General features: G+C 41.0%; 1 protein-coding gene and 1 long non-coding RNA gene across 2 annotated transcripts in view; both read left to right on the forward strand.

The window, feature by feature from the left end:
- LOC129839259 (zinc finger protein 91-like) overlaps positions 1 to 22,910 on the forward strand; it is a 119,927-nt gene that overhangs the window by 28,364 nt on the left and 68,653 nt on the right. The window lies entirely within an intron of this gene.
- LOC129839977 (uncharacterized) lies at positions 2,600 to 5,370 on the forward strand. The gene is made up of 3 exons (XR_008757138.1): positions 2,600 to 2,704; positions 2,976 to 3,053; positions 4,967 to 5,370. It is a non-coding gene; the product is annotated as an uncharacterized LOC129839977 (long non-coding RNA).

Consider the following 22,910-nt stretch of genomic DNA (forward strand, 5'->3'; position numbering starts at 1 on the left):
TCCAGGCGAGAACTCTACCACTGATCCACCAAAGCTATGTAGGTAACAAAAACTTATCCGCATTTAAACCCACTTTACATGTATCTGTATTCGTAATTCCAATCCCGAGTCAACAAAATATCCCTAATTTAAAAGCTCAAGCCTTTCCTCAGTGAGAATTCAAATTTTTCTCGCTTTCGTTGTTTCTCGACTCTCTCTTATTCTCCCGATAGTCGCGCCTTACCTTTCCCTTAGTTAAATTACAATCTCGGTGATTGTGTCCAATCCTGTCACAATGTTTGCAGGGAGTGTTACACTCCCGGGCGAAATGTCCAGTTTCAATACAATTAAAACATTTTCTATTTTTGTTTTGACTCACCCTATCCGCTTTTCTCGACTTTTTTTCTTTCTCTACACCAACTGTTCCTCCTTCGGCTTCAGCAGACTCCACAATTTTGGGTGGTGGTTGTACCGTTATCTCCTGCAGCCGTATTCTCACCACTACTATCTCATCAACAATATTACCTCTGTATATCTGGTATCCTAGCGAAGGATATAGTTTTATCACCTATCTATGTCTTTCTATTTATTCATTTATTTCTCTATGTGTGTGTTACCACTTCCTACCGCTCTCACAATCTAGGTGAATATATTTCTATGTTATGTGCGTTTTACCATTACCTAGTTATAATCTATGTGTATGAATTTATATGATTCTCTTCCCTGGAAACTTCATCTATAGCGTTGTTATTGATCAGACATTAGATCTCACTTTAAACGATCAGTTATTAGCCAGGGGACTTACTTCCCTGGTCAAACTCTGGTTGTAATTATCCAATCTCACTTCGCTATATTAAGTTTCCCTCCCACCCTTTTGGATATTCCCTTTCAGTATTGAATAGGATCAGTTATTCCGTTCGCCTAGGATTACCCTGCCTTCTCACCACCTAATTTATCCTCACCTGTTTTAGGTTAAAACTTCATTTAGGTATGTCTTTTGAATTAATGGCTGTCCTATTTGTACAAAACGACCGTACTATCTAACAACACTTACTATATCCTCCTTAAATAACCCACGGCTTGCAAGGCCCGGATCATTTAAGGCCAATATTTTTTTTCCGGTAATGCACCCACCATAGGTCTTTTCGGACCTATAACTCCTTTCCTTGTATTTCGGTCATACAAGTAACCCACAATATGTTTGGAATATCCGAAGCTACTATTATTGATAAATGCTAAACACGTTTAGAATTTAAAATCAAAGATAACTTACATAATACCCCCAACATTCGAGAATAAAGACTATTTACCTTCGTCTTGCAGACTGGGAAAAGCCTGCAAGGTGATACAGAGAACCCGTATATACGAAAATTGCATTTACAGCTTGAGTTTAATAAAAATACTTAAAGTATATTCGGTGACTCTGAATCACATTTTGTCCTGATACCAGATTTGAATTGACGCAAATCCCTTATACTTTATTAAAATGTGCAATAGTTTTGTTAACAGTTTTTCATAGGCTTGGTCAGTTTAGAATAATAGTAGAATAACAGGCTCTATTTTTAACTAGTAACACCAAACCCAATCGTGCAACACAATAAGGGAAGGGAATGTGACAAGAGAAAGTTAGTAAACAGACACTGCATGCTGCTAGCTAGCAAAGTAGCTAAACAGACTCATCAACAGAGAATGCACAAATAACTTGGCTGGCTTGCAAGCCAATATCGAATAAAATAACTGGCTGCATTTTCCACTATTTCATCAGATGCTATTTATTTTTTAACATGTCTTACCTCCAAACAAGACGGGCACGACTCCTGCCAAGCCAACGCAATGGAGTGAAACGCGATCAGGTGCCCACTTTAGTCCCTGGAAACAAATGGGGGAAATGTATCTAGCTGGCTAGCATGTTCACCAATTCATGATTTTAAAACCGTCCGGGTCTTCACAACTGATACATTACTGAATCTACGACTAGGCCTAGTTAGTTGAGCTGTTGATCTCTAAACACCTGATAAGCAGGACGAGGTCGCCTACTAGCATTAGCTAGCTATCGCGTCCGAAGTGTTAGCTAGCTTAGCAATGGGCTGATAAACAACAGTTAAATCAAAATTTTAATTCAAAATTTAGTTGAAAGTAATTTGTTTAACATTTGCACATAATTTAGTGAGTAAATAATCATTACACATTTTGCAAAGTTATTGCTTAATCTTCTGCAAATGTTTCTCTAAAGCGGGTACTTCTGTCTGTCGGGACTGATGCATTATCATGCTTACTAAATAAATAAAGGTGGAAAGTGGAGCGCGCTCCTTGAGCTTTGTGCGTTGTACCCGAACCGCGCGACCTGTGATTTTAATTAATCTGATTGGTCAAGACATACAAAGAGCCTGCAGCAGCATTCTGTGTGTGAGTTGAAACAATCACGAGGCAAATCGGTCTAAAAACAGCAGTTTGTCCCCTTTGCGTCTAACTATTTTATTAAACAAAATCTAATGTGCTGGGGCAAATGCCGCCTTGCCACAAGTTTGTTTGTCAGCCGTGATGCAACTTATGCAATGGAAACCGTCTAATAATAGTTGTCTTCTTGCGTGAAAGGGAAGGACATTACAGCAACTTGTGCACTACATCATGTGTCATCTTGACTACATCATGTGTCAACCACTCACTTACTTCTCATTTTCATACTGCCAGTGAGTTGTTTTACAAAACCTCTCCACTTTTCTCTGTAAGTACACTTGAAGATATCTTATGGAATAGTGTTTGGTAGTATGTTTTTAGTGATTAACCATATTCTTCTGGCTAATGATAATACTAGGGACCCATGTCTCAATGCTATAGGATTGTAAGAATAAAACAGATTTTGAGCAATAAAATGATTATTATGTGTATACAGTGCTATAGAGAGGTCTGTTCAATAAGTAATTGTTTACCTCTCAATTTATTTATAAGGAGTAGTTAATCACCAGCTATAGAGAGTTCTTGTTTATTTTTCTAAGACTACAGGGTGGGTGATGCAACAATGGCCTTGAGAACAGCAGGAAGTGTGTTGGTGGTCTTTCTCTGGTCTGTGGCAGGTACTGTATGGTCACGTTCTTAGATCTGTAATAGTCTTCTTATGATAGGTATCCTTGTTGCTATTAAATCTACAGACAATTACAAAATGCCATGAGACAGTTCAGGACAACATGAATATGAATATTCTGGTGTGTTCAGGGGTCTTTTAGGCAATCCCATTTCCCTTCAGAAGCTGGGTCATCCACCAATTAGGTGCCTTCTGAGAAGTGTATCTTGGTCAAAAGATTATTCAGATTTCACCTAATTTTAACATTCTCTCATAAAGAGCACGTGTTCAACTTAATGTTTTCCCATCTCAAGATGTTCAATAAAAAATTACTATAGTAAGTGCCTATTAAGTTCCAAATAAAGTTGCAGGGTTGACCGTAACGGGGCTGACCGTAACGGGGCTGACCGTAACGGGGCTGACCGTAACGGGGCTGACCGTAACGGGGCTGGCCGTAACGGGGCTGACCGTAACGGGGCTGACCGTAACGGGGCTGACCGTAACGGGGTTGACCGTAACGGGGTTGACCGTAACATGGTTGACCGTAACAGGGTTGACCGTAACGGGGTTGACAATTTAATCTCATGAGGGGAATGGAAGGTTGTTGTGTGCAACAGGGAGTTGCATTCGAAAGCAAGCTTCACACAAATGTTTTAATTGTTCAAACATATCTAGCCTGTCTATCTATGGGTAACAGGGTTGACGTGTTATTCTCGTCCCGCTCAGTTCTCCACCACAAAACACCAGAAAATGTCTAAAAAGAGTAGAACCAGCTCACCTGCTTTTTATACTATGATTTAACTATTAGATGTTCGACTAAGCTACATGTAATTGTTTTAAGAACGTCATACCAAGGATCATTTTACTACTTGATTTTGAATTCTAAGACCCCCTTAAAGCATCCCCCCAAAATGAAATAAATCCCTTACAGCTGTTAGCCCATACAATCGCACTGAATAACACATTCATTACATAGAACAACAGATCGTTTCAAAAACAAATCTGAAGGACGTTTGTTCTGAAGTATCTGACCTACAGTTCCAGTCAAAAAGGTTAGACACACCTACTCATTCAAGGGCTTTTCTTTATTTGTACTATTTTCTACATAGTATAATAATAGTGAAGACATCAAAACTATGAAAAAACACATATGGAATCATGTAGTAACCAAAAAGGTGTTAAACAAATTCAAATATTGTTTTATTTGAGATTCTTCAAAGTAGCCACCCTTTGCCTTGATGACAGCATTGCACACTCTCATAGTTTTGATGTCTTCACTATTATTCTACAATGTAGAAAATAGTAAAAATTAAGAAAAATCCTTGAATGAGTAGGTGTGTCCAAACCTTTGACTGGTACTGTATATCTGAGAGATCAGGATTATATATATATATATTTTTTTACATGTATTTAACTACTTATTTTTGGCACTAAACAGTGTCCATATATACTTCCATTCCTGTTTAACGGGTACGGGGGACCTTCAGACGAGTCTTGTGAGGCCTGTGGACTTCCTAGACCGTTCGGACGCTTCAGACGATTTTGTGAGAAGACACCTCTCTAGCTCGGTCACCTTTCACAGCAGATGCGGAAGTGCGAAATAGGCAGATACGGTGGATTGAGACTTATCCAATGCAAAAAAAAAAATTGTCTCTATCTAAAATAGATGGATTTTTTATGGGGATTTTTGTATTGTGCTAATTAGATGTCCGCGGGGTGTGGACATTGACCTTGTCGGGCAATCAGATTTATTGAATTCTTCATGTTGTCTATATTAAAGGGCACTTCATTTACCATAACAGGCTTTTAAAATTCAATATTGCTACACAAAGGGAAGCAAAAGGCACTCTTCATGGAATGACCCAGCTGTCTCGCACACATCACGAAGTTATGCTTATCTGCGGTTTTCATTTACACTCAACTCAGCAAATACAGCAACAAGGTGTGGACAACAAAGCCAGGTGATGGTCTCTCCCACCAATGCAGTGAAGGGACAGGAGGTGACACTGACCTGTAGCAACACCTGTACTCTGAGTGACAACACCAACCCCACCTACATCTGGTACAAGAACGGACAACGTCTCGATGAGCCTACTTCCCAACAATACTCCTGTAATACTCTGGTGGTCTGGTGTTACTCTGCAGACAGTTACTCCTGTGCTGTAAAAGACCATGAGGATTTTCTCGCTCCTACAGTGTGTGAGTCTGAACTCACCTATAATAATCATCTTAAGTATCAATCATTAAGGCCTGTGGACCAATAGTAGAACATGTGGGGAAAAACAGACAAATCTGTGCACTCTTGGATAATAACACCAGTAAAAAAAGTATATGGCATAATATACAAGGTAGAAAATAGATGATGTTATGTTATCTTGTTATACCGTTTAATAATAATACATTTTTTAATCAATTTTAGAATAAGGCTGTAACATAACAAAATGTGGAAAAAGTCAAGGGTTCTGAATACTTTCCGAATGCAATGTATGTGTCTGTATTTGTTATTAATTTTAAATGAACCAGTCCAATACATCTAAAACACTTGAAAATCGTCTCATCATTTGAGGAATTGATCAGATACATTTTGTTTCAGGTGTTCATGGAGCTGTTTGAATGTGACTTACACCAAGAGGAGTATATGTGCCTTGAAGGGGTCAACAGTGGACATTAGCTGCACGTATAGACATCCCAGCTGGCACAACGTCACAGAAGTATCCTGGTTCAACAAATGGGAGTCTGGAGTTACTACAGATCTAACCTAGGACCCAGCGTATGCAGGTCATGTGAAGTACCATCGAACTACAGACAAGGACTCCACCCTGAGAATCACAGAACTGAGAGAGAGTGACTCTGCTGAATACAAGTTTAGATTTACAACAACTGCAGTAAAATGGGGATACAGCTTCCCTGGAATAACTCTGAATGTCACAGGTAATACTGTCCTTACAGTATTATATCATCTAGTCTAAGTATTATTGGTGGAAATAATGATGATTGTGCTATTTTGTCTTCATTTACTCATTTTCAGACTTGCAGGTGAAGGAGACTCCTGGCACAGAGGAAGGGAAGGTGACACTGACCTGTAGCACCACCTGTACTCTGACTGACAACCCAACCTACATCTGGTACAAGAACGGACAACTTCTCACCAACCCAAACACCCAAGATAACTACCTCTACATTGACCAAATCAGCAGTGAGGACGCAGTCAGCTACTCCTGTAGTGTTAAAGGCTACGAGAACCTCCGTTCTCCTGTTATGTTTGTTGGAGAACCAAAGTCTTTGAAGAATGCAGTTGTAGGAATCATAGCGGTTATTCTGATTCTCATAATCTGTCTCTTTGGGTTCATGTGGTTCAGGTGAGTGAGATGATTCTGTGGCATAATCGATCAAAATATGTATATTGCTTGATTAATTGTTCATTTATTAATTGATTAATTTTTTCACAAATCAGGAAGAAGTTCTCCAAATCCACCTCTGACACAAGAGACAGAAGAGATACAGCAGAGAATGGACAGGTGAGTTTGTTGGAGTCAGTTGACTGAGAACTGCAGTCATCTGTGTATAGATGACTCAATGACTGGTCATATTTTTCACCCCTCATGTTGTCTGTCCTCTCTACCCATCAGAGAGACACTAATCCAGTGTATGACAACATCTCAGGCATGGCCATGGCCCCTATTGCAGCACAGAGAGCGATCATAGACGAGCAGGATGACGTTACCTACGCCATCATCCAACACAGAAACCAGGAAGTGCCTCTGGACTCCACCGTCCCACTGTCTTACCCCCAGAAACAGGACCAGGATTTTCAGTACGCTACTGTGAAATTCAACAGCCACAGTGCTGCTCAATAGACATTGGGCGGGATTCAATCCAATCATGGGTTATAGGCATTGTGGCTTTTAATGAAATTCAATTAAAGATTCCATCTTTAAATAACACAATATAACCAACTTTATTCATGAGGTCTTATAGTAAATGTACTATATGTGATAGTGATTTAAACATCCCATCCACACACCACACTAAACCTACACACAGTCTGTGTCTGAAATGTCATCCTATCATCCTACAGACAGCAAAAGATTTCAGACTTCACAGTATATATGCATCCTACTCCCCTTTCTCTCCAATCCTTACATTTTATGGTTCTACAGGAAGCTAATAAAGAGGGTAACAGGATTCCAAACATTTATAACTCTCTTAAAAGAATCTGTCCTCACCTCCCGACCTCAACCCCTCTTTCTTCTAATACACAGATGTCTATCTGTCTCCCCTGTATCAACACATCGCTCTCCTCCATCAAACACATTCCAAAGCCTTCTGTCTTTTTACAAACTCTTTCTATTCAAGGCTTTGTCTCTATCATTTATTTAATATCTCAATGTTCAAAGTTCAGCCGATTCCAACAGTATCTAGGCAACACGTACGACACTGCACCTTGGCCCACTTCTTCCGACGGGCGTTACAACCTTACATTGAGATCTTTACATTTGTCAGTTAAGTGCCTGCACCGTCTGTCCTTTCAAATTCAAATCCAAGTGTTTCAGTTGGGCAGTTAAGGTCCTGCAAGAACCCCCACCAACTTAAGAGGTTCCTCGATGAACCCCACCTCCTATGGGGTTCTTGGAATAACCTTTTGGGGGGCATTTTGAGTGCCAAGAACCCTAAGGTTCTTTTGAGAACTTTAAGGATCGTAGAAGAACCCTTGTTGAACCACACATGTTTAGTGTAAGAAAATCCATACGTAAATTGTTAAGATTGTAAGAAAAGTAATGCATGAAAACATAACTGTTAAATTAGATCTGTAAACGTACAAAACCCTATGTTATGACTATGAATGAACATTTACATGTTGAATTCTTACTTTATGTATCCTTTTACTCGGTTACAGATATCTGTTATACTTACAAACTTTTGTCAGGAACGTAGCTAGTCAAAGTTAGCCAGTCAATCAAGCAATTCCAGCCCAGACTTTAGTTGCTTTGCGGTATCATTTTCAAAACAAAATAAAAGTCTAGGGCCTTCAGCAAATTACTTGTGTTAGAATGATACTATAAAGACACAGAAGAGCCTTGTCTAGAATAACCGCCTGAGCTGCAAAATAGAAAGTAAATATGATTTAGGCTAGGCCTAGGGCTCCCAATTGGCGCACTGCATCTCAGTGCACGAGGCATCACTACAGTCCCTGGTTCAATTCCAGGCTTTATCACATCCAGACGGGATTGGGAGTCCCACAGGGCGGTGCACAAATGGCCCAGCGTTGTCTGGATTTGGCCAGGGTAGGCTGTCATTGTAAATAGGAATTTGTTCTTAACTTGCCAAGTTAAATAAGGGTTACGTTTAAAAAATGTAAATAATATATATATATATATATATATATATATATATCATCCACTATATAAATATGCCATGCAGTTGTGTGTTTATTTAATAGCCAAAACTCTCCATTCTCTACTACTCCTCAGTTGAGTTTACTTCACATTTAGGTAGATAATGTAATGGATTTGTTTGCCAGCGTGAGTCTAGATACCACTAGCTGTATTATGCCTACAACAGTGAAGTTCCAGTCTGCTAGGTGTTTCTCTACAGTAAGGGCATATATCTGGGTGACGTGAACATCCCCATGCATGCACCTTATATAAACCTTGTTGTCTGTCTCTCTGACAATAGCAACATTGAATTTGAATATTGAAACAATCTCCAGCTGTCCCATAGTAATGTACGTGTTGGGAGTCGGGACGAGACTGACAGACAGCGTTTCTCAGCCAGTCGAAATCATTAAATCAGCTGGCATCATTTTATGGATATATACAAAGAAATGTCAATTGAAAAAGGTGAAATGAAACGAAGTGCAGCTAGTTTGCAGTCTTTCCAGCAACCGAACCGATAGAACGAACGAACAGCCGGCTTGGGTAGCAACCCTAGATTTGTGTTGGGACTATATTTTGTGGAAGGATGAAATAGTATGAATAAATTCATCAAAATAACGTTTTGGTTAACGGCTACGATTGCAGACAGGGCCCAGAGAATGGGAATGGGGCAATATTGAATTAGAAATTTACGTTATAATGCCCACAATCACAGCCAGTAGTATATACCAGGAATAATGAAACATTGATTGTTATTCTATGTTTGGTGAATCTATGAATTATGTACAGTGCATTTGGAAAGTATTCAGACCCCTTGACTTTTTCAAAATGTTGTTACATTACAACTTAATTCTAAAATTGATTAAATATATTGTTATGTCTCATCAATCTACACACAGTACCCCATAATGACAATGAAAAATACCTGTTTTTTTTAGACATTTTGGCAAATGTATTCAAAATAAAATGAAATATCACAATTACATAAGTATTCAGACCCTTTACTCAGTACTTTGTTGAAGCACGTTTGGCAGCGATTACAGCCTCGAGTCTTCTTGGGTATGACGCTACAAGCTTGGCACACCTGTATTTGGGAAGTTTCTTCCAATCTTCTCTGTAGATCCTCTCAAAATCTGTCAGGTTGGATGGGGAATGTCGCTGCACAGCTATTTTCAGTTCTCTCCAGAGATGTTCGATCGGGTTCAAGTCCGGGATCTGGCTGGGCCCCTCAAGGACATTCAGAGACATGTCCCAAAGCCACTCCTACGTTGTCTTGGCTGTGTGCTTAGGGTTGTTGTCCTGTTGGAAGGTGAACCTTCGCCCCAGTCTGAGGCCCTGAGCGCTCTGGAGCAGGTTTTCATCAAGAATCTCTCTGACTAGTCTCCCAATCCCTGCCACTGAAAGACATCCCCATAGCATGATGCTGCCACCACCATACTTCACTGTAGGGATGGTGCCAGATTTCTTCCAGAAGTGATGCTTGGCATTCAGGCCAAAGAGTTCAATCTTGGTTTCATCAAACCAGAGAATCTTGTTTCTCATGGTCAGAGTCATTTTGATGCCTCTTGGCAAACTCCAAGCGGCTGATGTGCCTTTTACTGAGGAGTGGCTTCCGTCTGGCCACTCTACCATAAAGGATTGATTGGTGGAGTGCTGCAGAGATGGTTGTCCTTCTGGAAGGTTCTCCGATCTCCACAGAGGAACTCTGGAGCTCTGTGAGAGTGACCATCGGGTTCTTGGTCACCTCCCTGACCAAGGCCCTTCTCCCCTGATTGTTTAGTTTGGCCGGGGGGCCAGCTCTAGGAAGAGTCTTGGTGGTTCCAAATTTCTTCCATTTAAGAATGATGGAGGCCGCTGTGTTGTTGGGTACCTTCAATGCTACAGACATTTTTTGGTTCCCTTTCCCAGATCTGTGCCTCGACAGAATCCTGTCTCGAGGCTCTACAGACAATTCCTTCGACCCCATGGCTTGATTTTTGCTCTGACATGCACAGTAAACTGTGGGACCTTATATAGACAGGTGTGTGCCTTTCCAAATCATGTCCAATCAATTTAATTTACCACAGGTGAACTCCAATCAAGTTTTAGAAACATCTCAAGAATGATCAATGGAAACAGGATGCAGCTGAGCTCAATTTCAAGTCTCATAGCAAAGGGTCTGAATACTTATGTAAATAAGGTATTTCAGTTTTTTTTAAGTTTTTTTTAAAACTATTTCTTGAAACCTTTTTTTGCTTTGTCATTATGGGGTATTGTGGGTAGATTGATAAGGAAAATGTTTAATTGACTCCATTTTATGTAACATAACAAAATGTGGAAGAAGTCAAGGGGTTTGAATACTTTCCAAATTCTCTGTGTGACCACTGGAGTCTTTGTCATTCATAGTATTTAGTGATAGAATATTTTGAAAGGTATTTCATCACTCAAAATCTTGCCAAAGCATATTCTGTATGAGGGGTTAATATGAATTTTAAAAAATTTGACATGATTTATATGAATCGGGGCATAAACATATGGACTTTGAAATTAATAAGGGAGAGGTTAAATGTAGGCTAAGTCTGGCATCAGCTTATTCCCACACTTTACAATAACTGTTGCAGTGGTCTTAGGTAGACTCCCTATAGGCTGTTCCCTCCATTGTGACACTGCTGCCCAGTTGAAGAGCTTGTGATCTCCATGCAGCACCACGCGCCTTAGTAAAAGCACCCCTCAGCCTCAGAAGACGCCCTTCTGGAGGCATGTAGCCACGGAGTCATTATACCCTAATGTAGACTTATTTGCCTACTAGCCAAATAAAGTGCAGAGCATGCATGATGCGTGCAACTCATCATTCCAACATATGTGAACATTTAATTCATCCTTCATTCAGTTCAGTGAGTCAGTATATCATCCATTCTGTCACTTGTCTGAGTTACAATAGGAACTAAATCAAAGAGAATAGAACAGTTTGATCCGTTTGTTTATTGAAATCCATGTGTGTATTCAAAATTATCTACATTTCCAAAGTTATTTAGCCTATCACTTTAATTATTAAATGCTTAATTTAGGCCGATCCAAATATAAAAAAATAGGCCTTCAACTTAGGCTATCATTGTGGGTACTGGTGTCTTGCGGGATAATTATAGAACTCTATTTGTGTTTCATAACAGTTTTTATTATAGGCCTCCATTTGGGCTCCCGAGTGGTGCAGAGGTCTAAGGCACTGCATCTCAGTGCAAGAGGTGTCACTATAGTACCTGGTTTGAATCCAGGCTGTATCACATCCGGCTGGGATTGGGAGTCCCAACAGGGCGGCGCACAATTGGCCCAGCGTTGTCCGTGTTAGGGGAGGCCGAAGTAGGCCGCCATTGTAAATAAGAATTTGTTCTTAAAACTGACTTGCCTAGTTAAATAAAGGTTAAATATAAAAAGAGACCCTAGCTCACTGGCCTCTAAATATAGCCTCTAAATACATTTTAAACAAAATAGTTTAAGAAGCACATGAAGTGGCTGGTAGGGAAAACAGATCAGGCAATAAGAATAGGCTATAGATAGTTGTAACCATTTGGGACCCCTTGGCTATTTAACTCAGGACAGGTTATAGCCTAGACTTAATAAATATAACATATATACTTAAAGGCTATAACGAGCCTACATACAGAGTGGAATTCACAAATACAACAGTCAAACTTCCTAATATAAGGCCTACAGTCCGTGCTCCCAAATACTGGAAAAAGTGTGATTCATTAGGTTGCATGACCACCACTGTAGCATCACATGGCTATAAAAATAAATTATACAATTAATAGATTCCCCCCAAAATGTTGTGATTAATAAGACTGAACTAGATCAAAGGTAATTCAATAATAAATATTGTGTTGCACCTTTAACAAATAGCCTAACAAATGAACATCTCTTGAAATAATTCAAAGACTTCTGACTGTCTTTATTAATACATCCTCTATATCTAATGGGCTTGGGCTGTCTGGTCTGAATACTTTCCTGAATGCTCTGTAGGTTAGGCTACTATGGTGAGCGAGCGTTGCGCATTTTCATTATTAATAATATTGATTGCCCATTTATTTGTCTTTGTCTGCAAATCGTCCTCTTAAAATGTAGGCTATATCCTATAGGACCTTAAAACCTTAAATTAAGGTTAAAGAAAAAAAGAATAAGAATGACTGTGGTCATTTTTGTTTCTTTCTGTTCTAAATTGAGACAGCATATTCCATATTGGATTGTCTAAAAATGTGGGAAATGACCTTTTAGATGCCCATCAAAATTCTGGGGGAGGACCCCCAGACTGTAACGGTCGTCTTGTGGTGAATGAGCGGACCAAGGCGCAGCGGGTGATGAATACATAATGATATTTATTAAAGCAAAGACGAAACACGAAGAACACTTGAGAAATACAAAACGACGTAGACAGACCTGGACTTGAGAACTTACAATATACGAAGAACGCACGAACAGGAACAGACTACATACACGAACGACAAAACGAAACAGTCCCGTGTGGTAACATATACGGACACAGGAGACAACCACCCACAACAAACAATGTGAAACAACCTACCTATATATGGTTCTCAATCAGAGGAAACGTCAAACACCTGCCTCTGATTGAGAACCATACAAGGTCAATTAACAATGACACTAAACATATAACAAACAACACAGACTGCCCACCCAGCTCACGTCCTGCCCCACTAAACACAACTATACAAAAGGAAAACAAGGTCAGGAACGTGACACCGCCAGGTTATGTAATGCCCGAGGTGTAGTGGATGAACAGGAGTCAAACGCAGGAGACAGAGAGTTCAGAGTAGCGTTCCAAATTTAATTCCCCCACACGGGTGCAAACACGACGCTACTCAAAAAACAAATGCTTCACCACAAACAGAGTGAGAAACACGGAAAATACCAACCAACACGATACCCAGAGACAACAAGAATGTACAGAGTGTACACACAACAATCCCGCACACCCAGCAGGCCGGGCTGCTGGGTAATAAAGCCCCACAAATCACCCTAACCACAAACAGGTGTACCTACTCAACAAAAAGGGAGGGGGAGGAAAAGTCAGTAGCAGCTAGTAGGCCGGTGACGACGACCGCCGAGCGCCACCCGAACAGGAAGGGGAGCCACCTTCGGTGGGAGTCGTTACAGGTTATATCTGATCAGTGAAATGTTTGTATTGTATATGATGGTGGTACTGTATTACCCTCCGCCACCTTTACCGCAATGGATATTTTTATGTTTCGTTCACTACCAGTGCAGTAGGTGGCCGATATACGACAATAGATAGGTGTGCTCCAAAAACATTTACATATTTTTTATAAGCACTTCAGTGACGTGTTGGTTGTCAGGAAAAGGCATCATGGGTACAGGAAGCCAGATCTGCATCACCATCTTAGACCCTCAGTACATCTAGTTGGTGTCAACCACAGAACTCACACTCTTCTGTTACACACAGCCAGTATAATGTATCCTACCAAACTCCTCTCTTCACTCTGGAAGTACACTTGATATTACCTTTTACATTACAATTCAGCTTTGTTCTTGGTGGTTTGTTCTGCAGAATCAATGTCAGCATGTCAGTCTCATAGTAAAACCTTTGTTCTTGATGGTTTGCTTTGCAGAATGAATGTCAGCATGTCAGTCTCATAGTAAAACCTTTGTTCTTGATGGTTTGCTTTGCAGAATGAATGTCAGCATGTCAGTCTCATAGTAAAACCTTTGTTCTTGATGGTTTGCTTTGCAGAATGAATGTCAGCATGTCAGTCTCATAGTAAAACCTTTGTTCTTGATGGTTTGCTTTGCAGAATGAATGTCAACATGTCAGTCTCATAGTTAAACCTTTGTTCTTGATGGTTTGCTTTGCAGAATGAATGTCAACATGTCAGTCTCATAGTTAAACCTTTGGTTTGTTTTGCATCGGTTCCATATGTGTTATGTTTTAGCAGGTAATAAAAAAGTAGGTGATTATGTTAATTGCCTGATACCACTTAATTGCATTATCAGTAATTAGCATTATCAGTAATAAACAGTTGATATAAATAGGTTGTCTTTATTAAAGCGGTAGCACAACTTGACATAGGTGTAATCTACATAATAATTACCATCTTTCTCCTCTCTGTTGCTGTTCAATATATAGTCATCTACTCTAACTGGGGCACAGATCTGTAGGTCCATGTGACATCATTAGTCATGTTGCATCAAGTGTCTTTAGGTCTTTGAAATGTGCCATGTAAGTTCCATGTCTTATTATAATTGTTCTAAGTAAGCTACGAGATGCATGTTAATGACTTAAAGAGGAAGGAAAAGGAATTTCTGTATAAGATACTTGTGTCCTGACTACTTTAGATATGAGTCAACCACAGAACTCACACTTTCTGTTTCTATGCACTGCCAGTCAGTTGACTTACAAGACCTCCCTCCTTCACTTCACTCTGTAAGTACTCTTGACTTGTATATCTTGAAAAATGGTGTTTGATAGATTTAGTGATAAACCATATATTGTGATAATGACAGGGTCCCATGTATCAATACTATAGTCATGATTATGAGAATTTAACAGATCTGAAGAATCTAGCTTAGATTGTAGGACGGCCGGGGTTGTTAAGCATATCCCAGTTTAGGACACCTAACAGTACAAACTCTGAAGATAAATGTGGGGCAATGAATTCACATATGGTGTCCAGGGCACAGCTGGGGGCTAAGGGGGGTCTATAACAAGTGGCAACAGTGAGACTTATTTATGGAAAGGTGGATTTTTAAAAGCTCGAACTGTTTGGGCACAGACCTGGATAGCATGACAGAACTCTGCAGGCTGTCTCTGCAGTAGATTGCAACTCCACCCCCTTTGGCAGTTCTATCTTGGCAGAAAATGTTGTAGTTGGGGATGGAAATTTCAGAATTTTTGGTGGCCTTCCTAAGCCAGGATTCAGACACAGCTAGAACATCAGGGTTGGCGCAGTGTGCTAAAGCAGTGAAAAAAAATCTTGGGGAGGAGGCTTAACATGCATGAAATCAAGGCTTTCAAAGCTTTTACGGTTACCTGGGGAATAGGAGTGGAACTGGGGGCAACAGGGCCTGGGTTAACCTCTACATCACCAGAAGAACAGAGGAGGAGTAGGATAAGGGTACGGCTGAAGGCTATAAGAACTGGTCGTCTAGTGCGTTGGGGACAGAGAATAAAAAGAGCAGATTTCTGGGAGTGGTAGAATAGATTCAGGGCATAATGTACAGACAATGGTATGGTAGGATGTGAGTACATTGGAGGTAAACCTAGGCATTGAGTGACGATGAGAGAGGTTTCGTCTCTGGAGGCACCAGTTAAGCCCGGTGAGGTCTCTACATGTGTGTGGGGTTGGCCAAAAGAGCTATGTAAGGCATTTTGAGCGGGACTGAGGGCTCTACAGTGAAATAAAACAATAAGAACTAGCCAAGACAGTAGTAGACAAGGCATATTGACATTAGAGAGAGGCATAAAGCAATCACAGGTGGTTGCCCTTTTTCTCTGGGTTGTTCAACCTACAAACAATTCAAGATGCTTCTTAGTGTTATTCTGGTGTGTTCAGTGTTAGGCGTCCCCATGTCACTTTAGTAATTGTCTCTCACATCTCACTGATTGACACTTCTCTATGGTTTCCATTCACACTCAACTCAGCAACTACGGCAATAAAGTGTGGACAAAAAAGCCAGGTGATGCTGTCTCCCATCAACACATTGTTTGAACAGAAAGTAACACTGACCTGTAGCACCAGCTGTCCTCTGAGTGACAACCCCACCTACATTTGGTACAAGAATGGACAACGTCTAGCATGGTTATCCAAGTCCACATTGTCAGCTAAGAGATATCATTCAGACAGCTACTCCTGTGAAAGGCTTTGAGGGTCTCCTTTCTCCTGCAGTGTGTGTGTTTTTAAAAATCTAAGATGACCCAATGCAACAATGGATACCATTACAGATATAACTTTAGTCAGTGTTGATTTACAGTACAGTGGAACTACTGTAACTAGTTGATGTACCTCCAATTGTTTGTTGTTTTTGGTCAGAACTGTTTCAACGTGACTTACACTCATCAGAGTATCTGTGCTTTGAAGGGCTCAACAGTGGAACTGCCCTGCACATATAGACACCCAAATATTCATGACGTTTTAAAAGCAAACTAGTATATTCAGAGAAACGTGATGAAGTGCTTAAAGCCCTGAACTTGGACACAGAGCATGCAGATCGTGCTGAGTACCTTAAGGCCCCCAAAAAAGACCGTGCGATTCAAGAGAAGGACTGCACCCTGAAAATCACAGACCTAAGAGAGAACGATTCTGCTGAGTACAAGTTCAGATTTATAACAGAATTTAGAGAATGGGGGTACAGCTTCCCTGTAACAACTCTGAATGTCGCAGGTAATATATAATATCTACTACTTCTACAACTACTAATACAGGTAATATTACACAAACAGTTTAAGATATGGAGTCTTGGTCTATGGCACAGAGTACTGACAAAGGGATGTTTCTACACCTAATTTCAGGTCTGCAGGTGAAGGAGACTCCAGCCACAGAGAAAGGGAATCTGACACTGACCTGTAGCACCACCTGTACTCTAACTGAACCCCACCTACTTCTGGTACAAGAACTAAAAACATCTCACCAACTCAAAGACTCAAGAAAACTCCCTGATCCTAGACCCAGTCAGCAAAGAGGATGCAGGCAGATACTCCTGTGCCGTAGAAGGCTGCAATAGCCCACCCAATCCACCTACCTAATCCCCATATTGTTTTTATTTACTTTTCTGCTCTTTTGCACACCAGTATTTCTACTTGCACATCTTCATCTGCTCATCTATCACTCCAGTGTTAATTTGCTAAATTGTAGTTACTTCGCTACTATGGCCTATTTATTGCCTTACCTCGTCACGCCAGACTTTCTTTTTTTTCTATTGTGTTATTGACTGTACGCTTGTTTATTCCATGTGTAACTCTGTGTTGTTGTTTGTGTCGCACTGCTTTGCTTTATCTTGGCCAGGTCGCAATTGTAAATGAGAACTTGTTCTCAACTAGCTTACCTGGTTAAATAAAGGTGAAATAAAAAAAATTAAAAAAATACAAGAATCTCTTCTCTCCTGAAGAGACTCTCACTGTTATTTGTAAGTATTTGTAAATAAATTACTGTTTTAAACTTCACTTGTACTGTGTGTGCTCTTGTATTGAGTTGTGTTCTTTAAACTCACTCCTGAACTGGAAATACCCCCAAGCCGCACGAAGCTCGCTTTTTGCTGGCAGAGATTGTTAATAGTTTAAGAGGGATGTCACGTGTGTTTGCAAGACAGAGAATCTGAGATCTGATCTCCTTGCGAGCTAGTGAGGGAGCAGCAGCGTGATGCTGGTTACAATCTTCTTACCATTTAACTAGCAGCATACCAACCTGCATCCCACTGCTGGCTTGCTTCTGAAGCTAAATAGGGTTAGTCCTGGTTGATCACTTGATGGGAGACCAGATGCTGTTGGAGGGCCACTAGGAAGCACTCTTCCTCTGGTCTGAAAAAAAATATCCCAATGCCCAGGGCAGTGATTGGGGACATTACCCTGTGTAAGGTGCTGTCTTTCAGATGGGACGTTAAACAGGTGTCCTTGACTCTCTGTGGTCACTAAAGATCTAAATTCCCAATCTGGCCCTCAACCCATCATGCTCAACTAATAATTTCCATCTTCCAATTGGCTGATTCATCCCCTCTTCCCTCCCCTGTAACTATTCCCCAGGTCGTTGCTATGAATTAGAATGTGTTCTCAGTCAATTTACGTGTTACAATGGGGAGGCAGGTAGCTTAGTGGTTAGAGCTTTGGACTAGTAACTGAAAGGTTGCAAGTTCAAATCCCCAAGCTGACAAGGTACACATCTGTCGTTCTGCTCCTGAACAGGCAGTTAACCCACTGTTCCTAGGCTGTCATTGAAAATAAGAATTTGTTCTTAACTGACTTGCCTAGTTAAATAAAGGTAAAATACAAAATATGTACTTACTAACACAATATAGGAAGTTTATTATAAAATTATTCATTCATATTAACCTGCCAACCACTATATGAAGAAGTTAAAAAATAGATACATTTAAATTGTACCAAGTGTAATGACCACCCAGAAACAGTGTTGCATCTTTTTTAATGGTATTCATGTTAAGAATCTGTGGCAAGACATCAGTAGATTTATAATGGAACAAATTCATGAAGATTTGACACAATTATGGAGAGATGTCCTGCATGAATTCTTTACCAACGATAAAAACTATTTGGATGGATATTTATATTTTTCGTTCACCCGCCGTACAGTAGGTGGCGGCAATACGCCAATAGGTGTAGTCTGCCATAAAACCTTAAAGAAGAACAAGACAACAGCAAATTGTTGACGAGGACAGCAGTTCATATCATACAAAGAAACAGTAGCTTCCACAATGGATCGGGTAAGTCTGGTTTTAACATTATATGCCCGCTGTGTTGTATAAAATGTCTAGGCCTAGTTTTCATCATCTTTGAACCTCCATATGCCTGTGTTCTGTTTTGGGCGGCAGGTAGCCTAGTGTTTACAGCGTTGGGTCAGTAACCGAATCGCCGAGCTGACAAAGTAAACATCTGTCGTTCTGTCCCTGAAAAAGGCTGTTAATCCGTTGTTCATAGGCCGTCATTCTAAATAAGAATTTCTTCTTAACGGACTTGCCTAGTTAAAGTAAATACATTTTTTAAAAGTTGCCTACAACTATATAATTTGTATTGTAACCACCCTGGATTTATAAGCACGGATACCGACACTGCAGCTAGAGCATGCTTTTGCGGCACAGTCGATAGCGGGCTGGACTTCGGGCTAGAAGGTCGAGGGTTCGAGACCTGCTCCCAGCTTGTTTCATTACAGTATTTATTATGGATCCCCATTAGCTGCCAAGGCAGCAGCTGCTCTTCCTGGGGTCCAGCAAAATTAAGGCAGTTCATACAGTCATGTTTAGGAATCTGTGACTATGACATAATTATCTCCTTCCTCCCGAAGTGTGCAAATGTTCACATTCCTTCACTGATTTCTTACATATTAGCCATTATTTGACCAGATATTCAACTGGCCGTTCTAACAAAGAAAATAAATGGCTACATTCCAAACACGTTGTTTTCCCCTCGGGGGTATCCCCGTTGAAACCGGATGCAGTTTGATTGCCATCTTAAGGGAGGTCTAATTCCCTAACGTTGGCCCTCGATTTAGCTTGAAGGAGCGAGTGAACAACTTTGGTCACTTGATGGGTTGATATGACCCACAATTCATTGCAAACTGTAGTCACATGTCAAACTCTGGTGGCCGCGAAGTGTCAAATTTAATCAACAACCTGCATGTTTGGTATCTCAGTAAACATGAAGCTAGCTTGCAAATTATATATATATATTAGTGTTCCTAAATTGGCTTAGTTTCGTAGTGAGGAGTGCAATTCTGAAATGTATTGGAATAAATGACCAAACTATAAAACTAGCTAGCCAGCTATGGGTAACTGTAGCTGGCTACCTGACAGGAGTGCTAGTGTTGGGGATTTTTGAGTACCTATACTGTTTTCGTAGAAGTAGTCAGCAGAATCGATATGGAGTTAACCATTAGTATATGTGTAACCAGAACCTATGTGCAAGCTGGGTCAATACAGGCTTAACCATTCTGGGTCATGTCTGGTCTTGTGAAGGCTATTGGACATGCACATTAGTTAATCATTGATAGTTACCATTAGCCTGGTCTTGTGAAGGCTATTGGACATGCACATTAGTTAATAATTTACAGGAACCACTAGACATGTACCTGTATTAGGAAGGCACAGTTGAAGTCGGAAGTTCATACTCCGTAGCCAAATACATTTAAACTCAGTTTCACAATTCCTGACACTTAATCCTAGTAAAAATTCCCTGTCTTAGGTCAGTTAGGATCACCACTTTATTTTAAGAATGTGAAATGTTAGAATAATAGTTGAGAGAATGATTTATTTAAGCTTTTATTTCTTTCATCACATTCCCAGTGGGTCAGAAGTTTACACTCACGCTTTTTCAGTTCTGCCCACATTTTCTATAGGATTGAGATCAGGGCTTTGTGATGGCCACTCCAGTACCTTGACTTTGTTGTCCTTAAGCCATTTTGCCACAACTTTGGAAGTATGCTTGGGGTCATTGTCCATTTGGACGACCAGTTTGCGTCCAAGCATTAACATCCTGACTGATGTCTTGATGTTGTTTCAATATATCCATATAACTTTCCTGCCTCATGATGCCATCTATTTTGTGAAGTGCTCCAGTCCCTCCTGCAGCAAAGCACCCCCAAATCATGATGCTGCCAAAACATGACCCCTGTTCTTCACGGTTGGGATGGAGTTCTTCGTCTTGCAAGCCTCCCCCTTTTTCCTCCAAAACATAACGATGGTCATTATGGCCAAACAATTCTAATTTTGTTTCATCAGACGAAAGGACATTTCTCCAAAATATGATCTTTGTCCCCATGTGCAGTTGCAAACCGTAGTCTGGCTTTTTTATGGCGGTTTTGGAGCAGTGGCTTCTTCCTTGCTGTGCGGCCTTTCAGGTTATGTTGATATAGGACTCATTTTACTGTGGATATAGATGCTTTTGTACCTGTTTCCCCCAGCATCTTCGCAAGGTCCTTTGCTGTTCTGGGATTGATTTGCACTTTTCACAAAGTACGTTCATCTCTAGGAGACAGAACGCGTCTACTTCCTGAGCGGTATGACGGCTGCGTGGTCCCATGGTGTTTATACTTGCGTACTATTGTTTGTACAGATGAACGTGGTACCTTCAGTTTGGAAATTGCTCCCAAGGATGAACCAGACTTGTGGAGGTCCACAATTATTTTCTACAGTTTTTGGCTGATTTCTGTTGATTTTCCCATGATGTCAAGCAAAGAGGCATTGAGTTTGAAGGTTGGCCTTGAAATACATCCAAAGGTACACCTTCAACTGACTCAAATTATGTCAATCATCAAGGAACCCACCAGGTACAACCCTAAATCCGTAAACATGGGCATCCTAATAGACATTATCCTGACCAACTTGCCCTCCAAATACACCTCTGCTGTCTTCAATCAAGATCTCAGCGATCACTGCCTCATTGCCTGGATCCGCTACGGGTCCGCGGTGAAACGACCACACCTCATCACTGTCAAACTTTCCCTAAAACACTTCTGCGAGCAGGCCTTTCTAATCGACCTGGCCCGGGTACCCTGGAAGGATATTGACCTCATCCCGTCAGTTGAGGATGCTTGGTCATTCTTTAAAAGTTACTTCCTCACCATATTAGACAAGCATGCTCTGTTCAAAAAATGCAGAACTAAGAACAGATATAGCCCTTGGTTCACTCCAGACCTGACTGCCCTCGACCAGCACAAAAACATCCTGTGGCGAACTGCAATAGCATCGAAGAGCCCCCGCGATATGCAACTGTTCAGGGAAGTCAGGAACCAATACATGCAGTCAGTCAGGAAAGCAAAGGCCAGCTTTTTCAAGCAGAAATTTGCATCCTGTAGCTCTAACTCCAAAAAGTTCTGGGATACTGTAAATTCCATGGAGAACAAGAGCACCTCCTCCCAGCTGCCCACTGCACTGAGGCTAGGCAACACGGTCACCACCGATAAATCCGTGATAATCGAAAACTTCAACAAGCATTTCTCAACGGCTGGCCATGCCTTCCTCCTGGCGACTCCAACCTTGGCCAACAGCCCCGCCCCCGTCTTCATCGACCTGGCCAAGGCTTTCGACTCTGTCAATCACTATATTCTTATCGGCAGACTCAGTAGCCTCGGTTTTTCTAATGACTGCCTTGCCTGGTTCACCAACTACTTTGCAGACAGAGTTCAGTGTGTCAAATCGGAGGGCATGCTGTCCGGTCCTCTGGCAGTCTCTATGGGGGTACCTCAGGGATCAATTCTCGGGCCGAATCTTTTCTCTGTATATATCAATGATGTTGCTCTTGCTGCGGGCGATTCCCTGATCCACCTCTACGCAGACGACACTATTCTGTATACTTCTGGCCCTTCCTTGGACACTGTGCTATTTAACATCCAAACGAGCTTCAATGCCATACAACACTCCTTCCGTGGCCTCCAACTGCTCTTAAACGCTAGTAAAACCAAATGCATGCTTTTCAACCGTTCGCTGCCTGCACCCGCATGCCCGACTAGCATCACCACCCTGGACGGTTCCGTCCTAGAATATGTGGACATCTATAAGTACCTAGGTGTCTGGCTAGACTGCAAACTCTCCTTCCAGACTCATATCAAACATCTCCAATCCAAAATCAAATCTAGAGTCGGCTTTCTATTTCGCAACAAAGCCTCCTCCACTCACGCCGCCAAACTTACCCTAGTAAAACTGACTATCCTACCGATCCTCGACTTCGGCGATGTCATCTACAAAATAGCTTCCAATACTCTACTCAGCAAACTGGATGCAGTTTATCACAGTGCCATCCGTTTTGTTACTAAAGCACCTTATGC

This window comes from Salvelinus fontinalis, chromosome 40 (assembly GCF_029448725.1).
Source record: "Salvelinus fontinalis isolate EN_2023a chromosome 40, ASM2944872v1, whole genome shotgun sequence".
NCBI lineage: Eukaryota > Metazoa > Chordata > Actinopteri > Salmoniformes > Salmonidae > Salvelinus > Salvelinus fontinalis.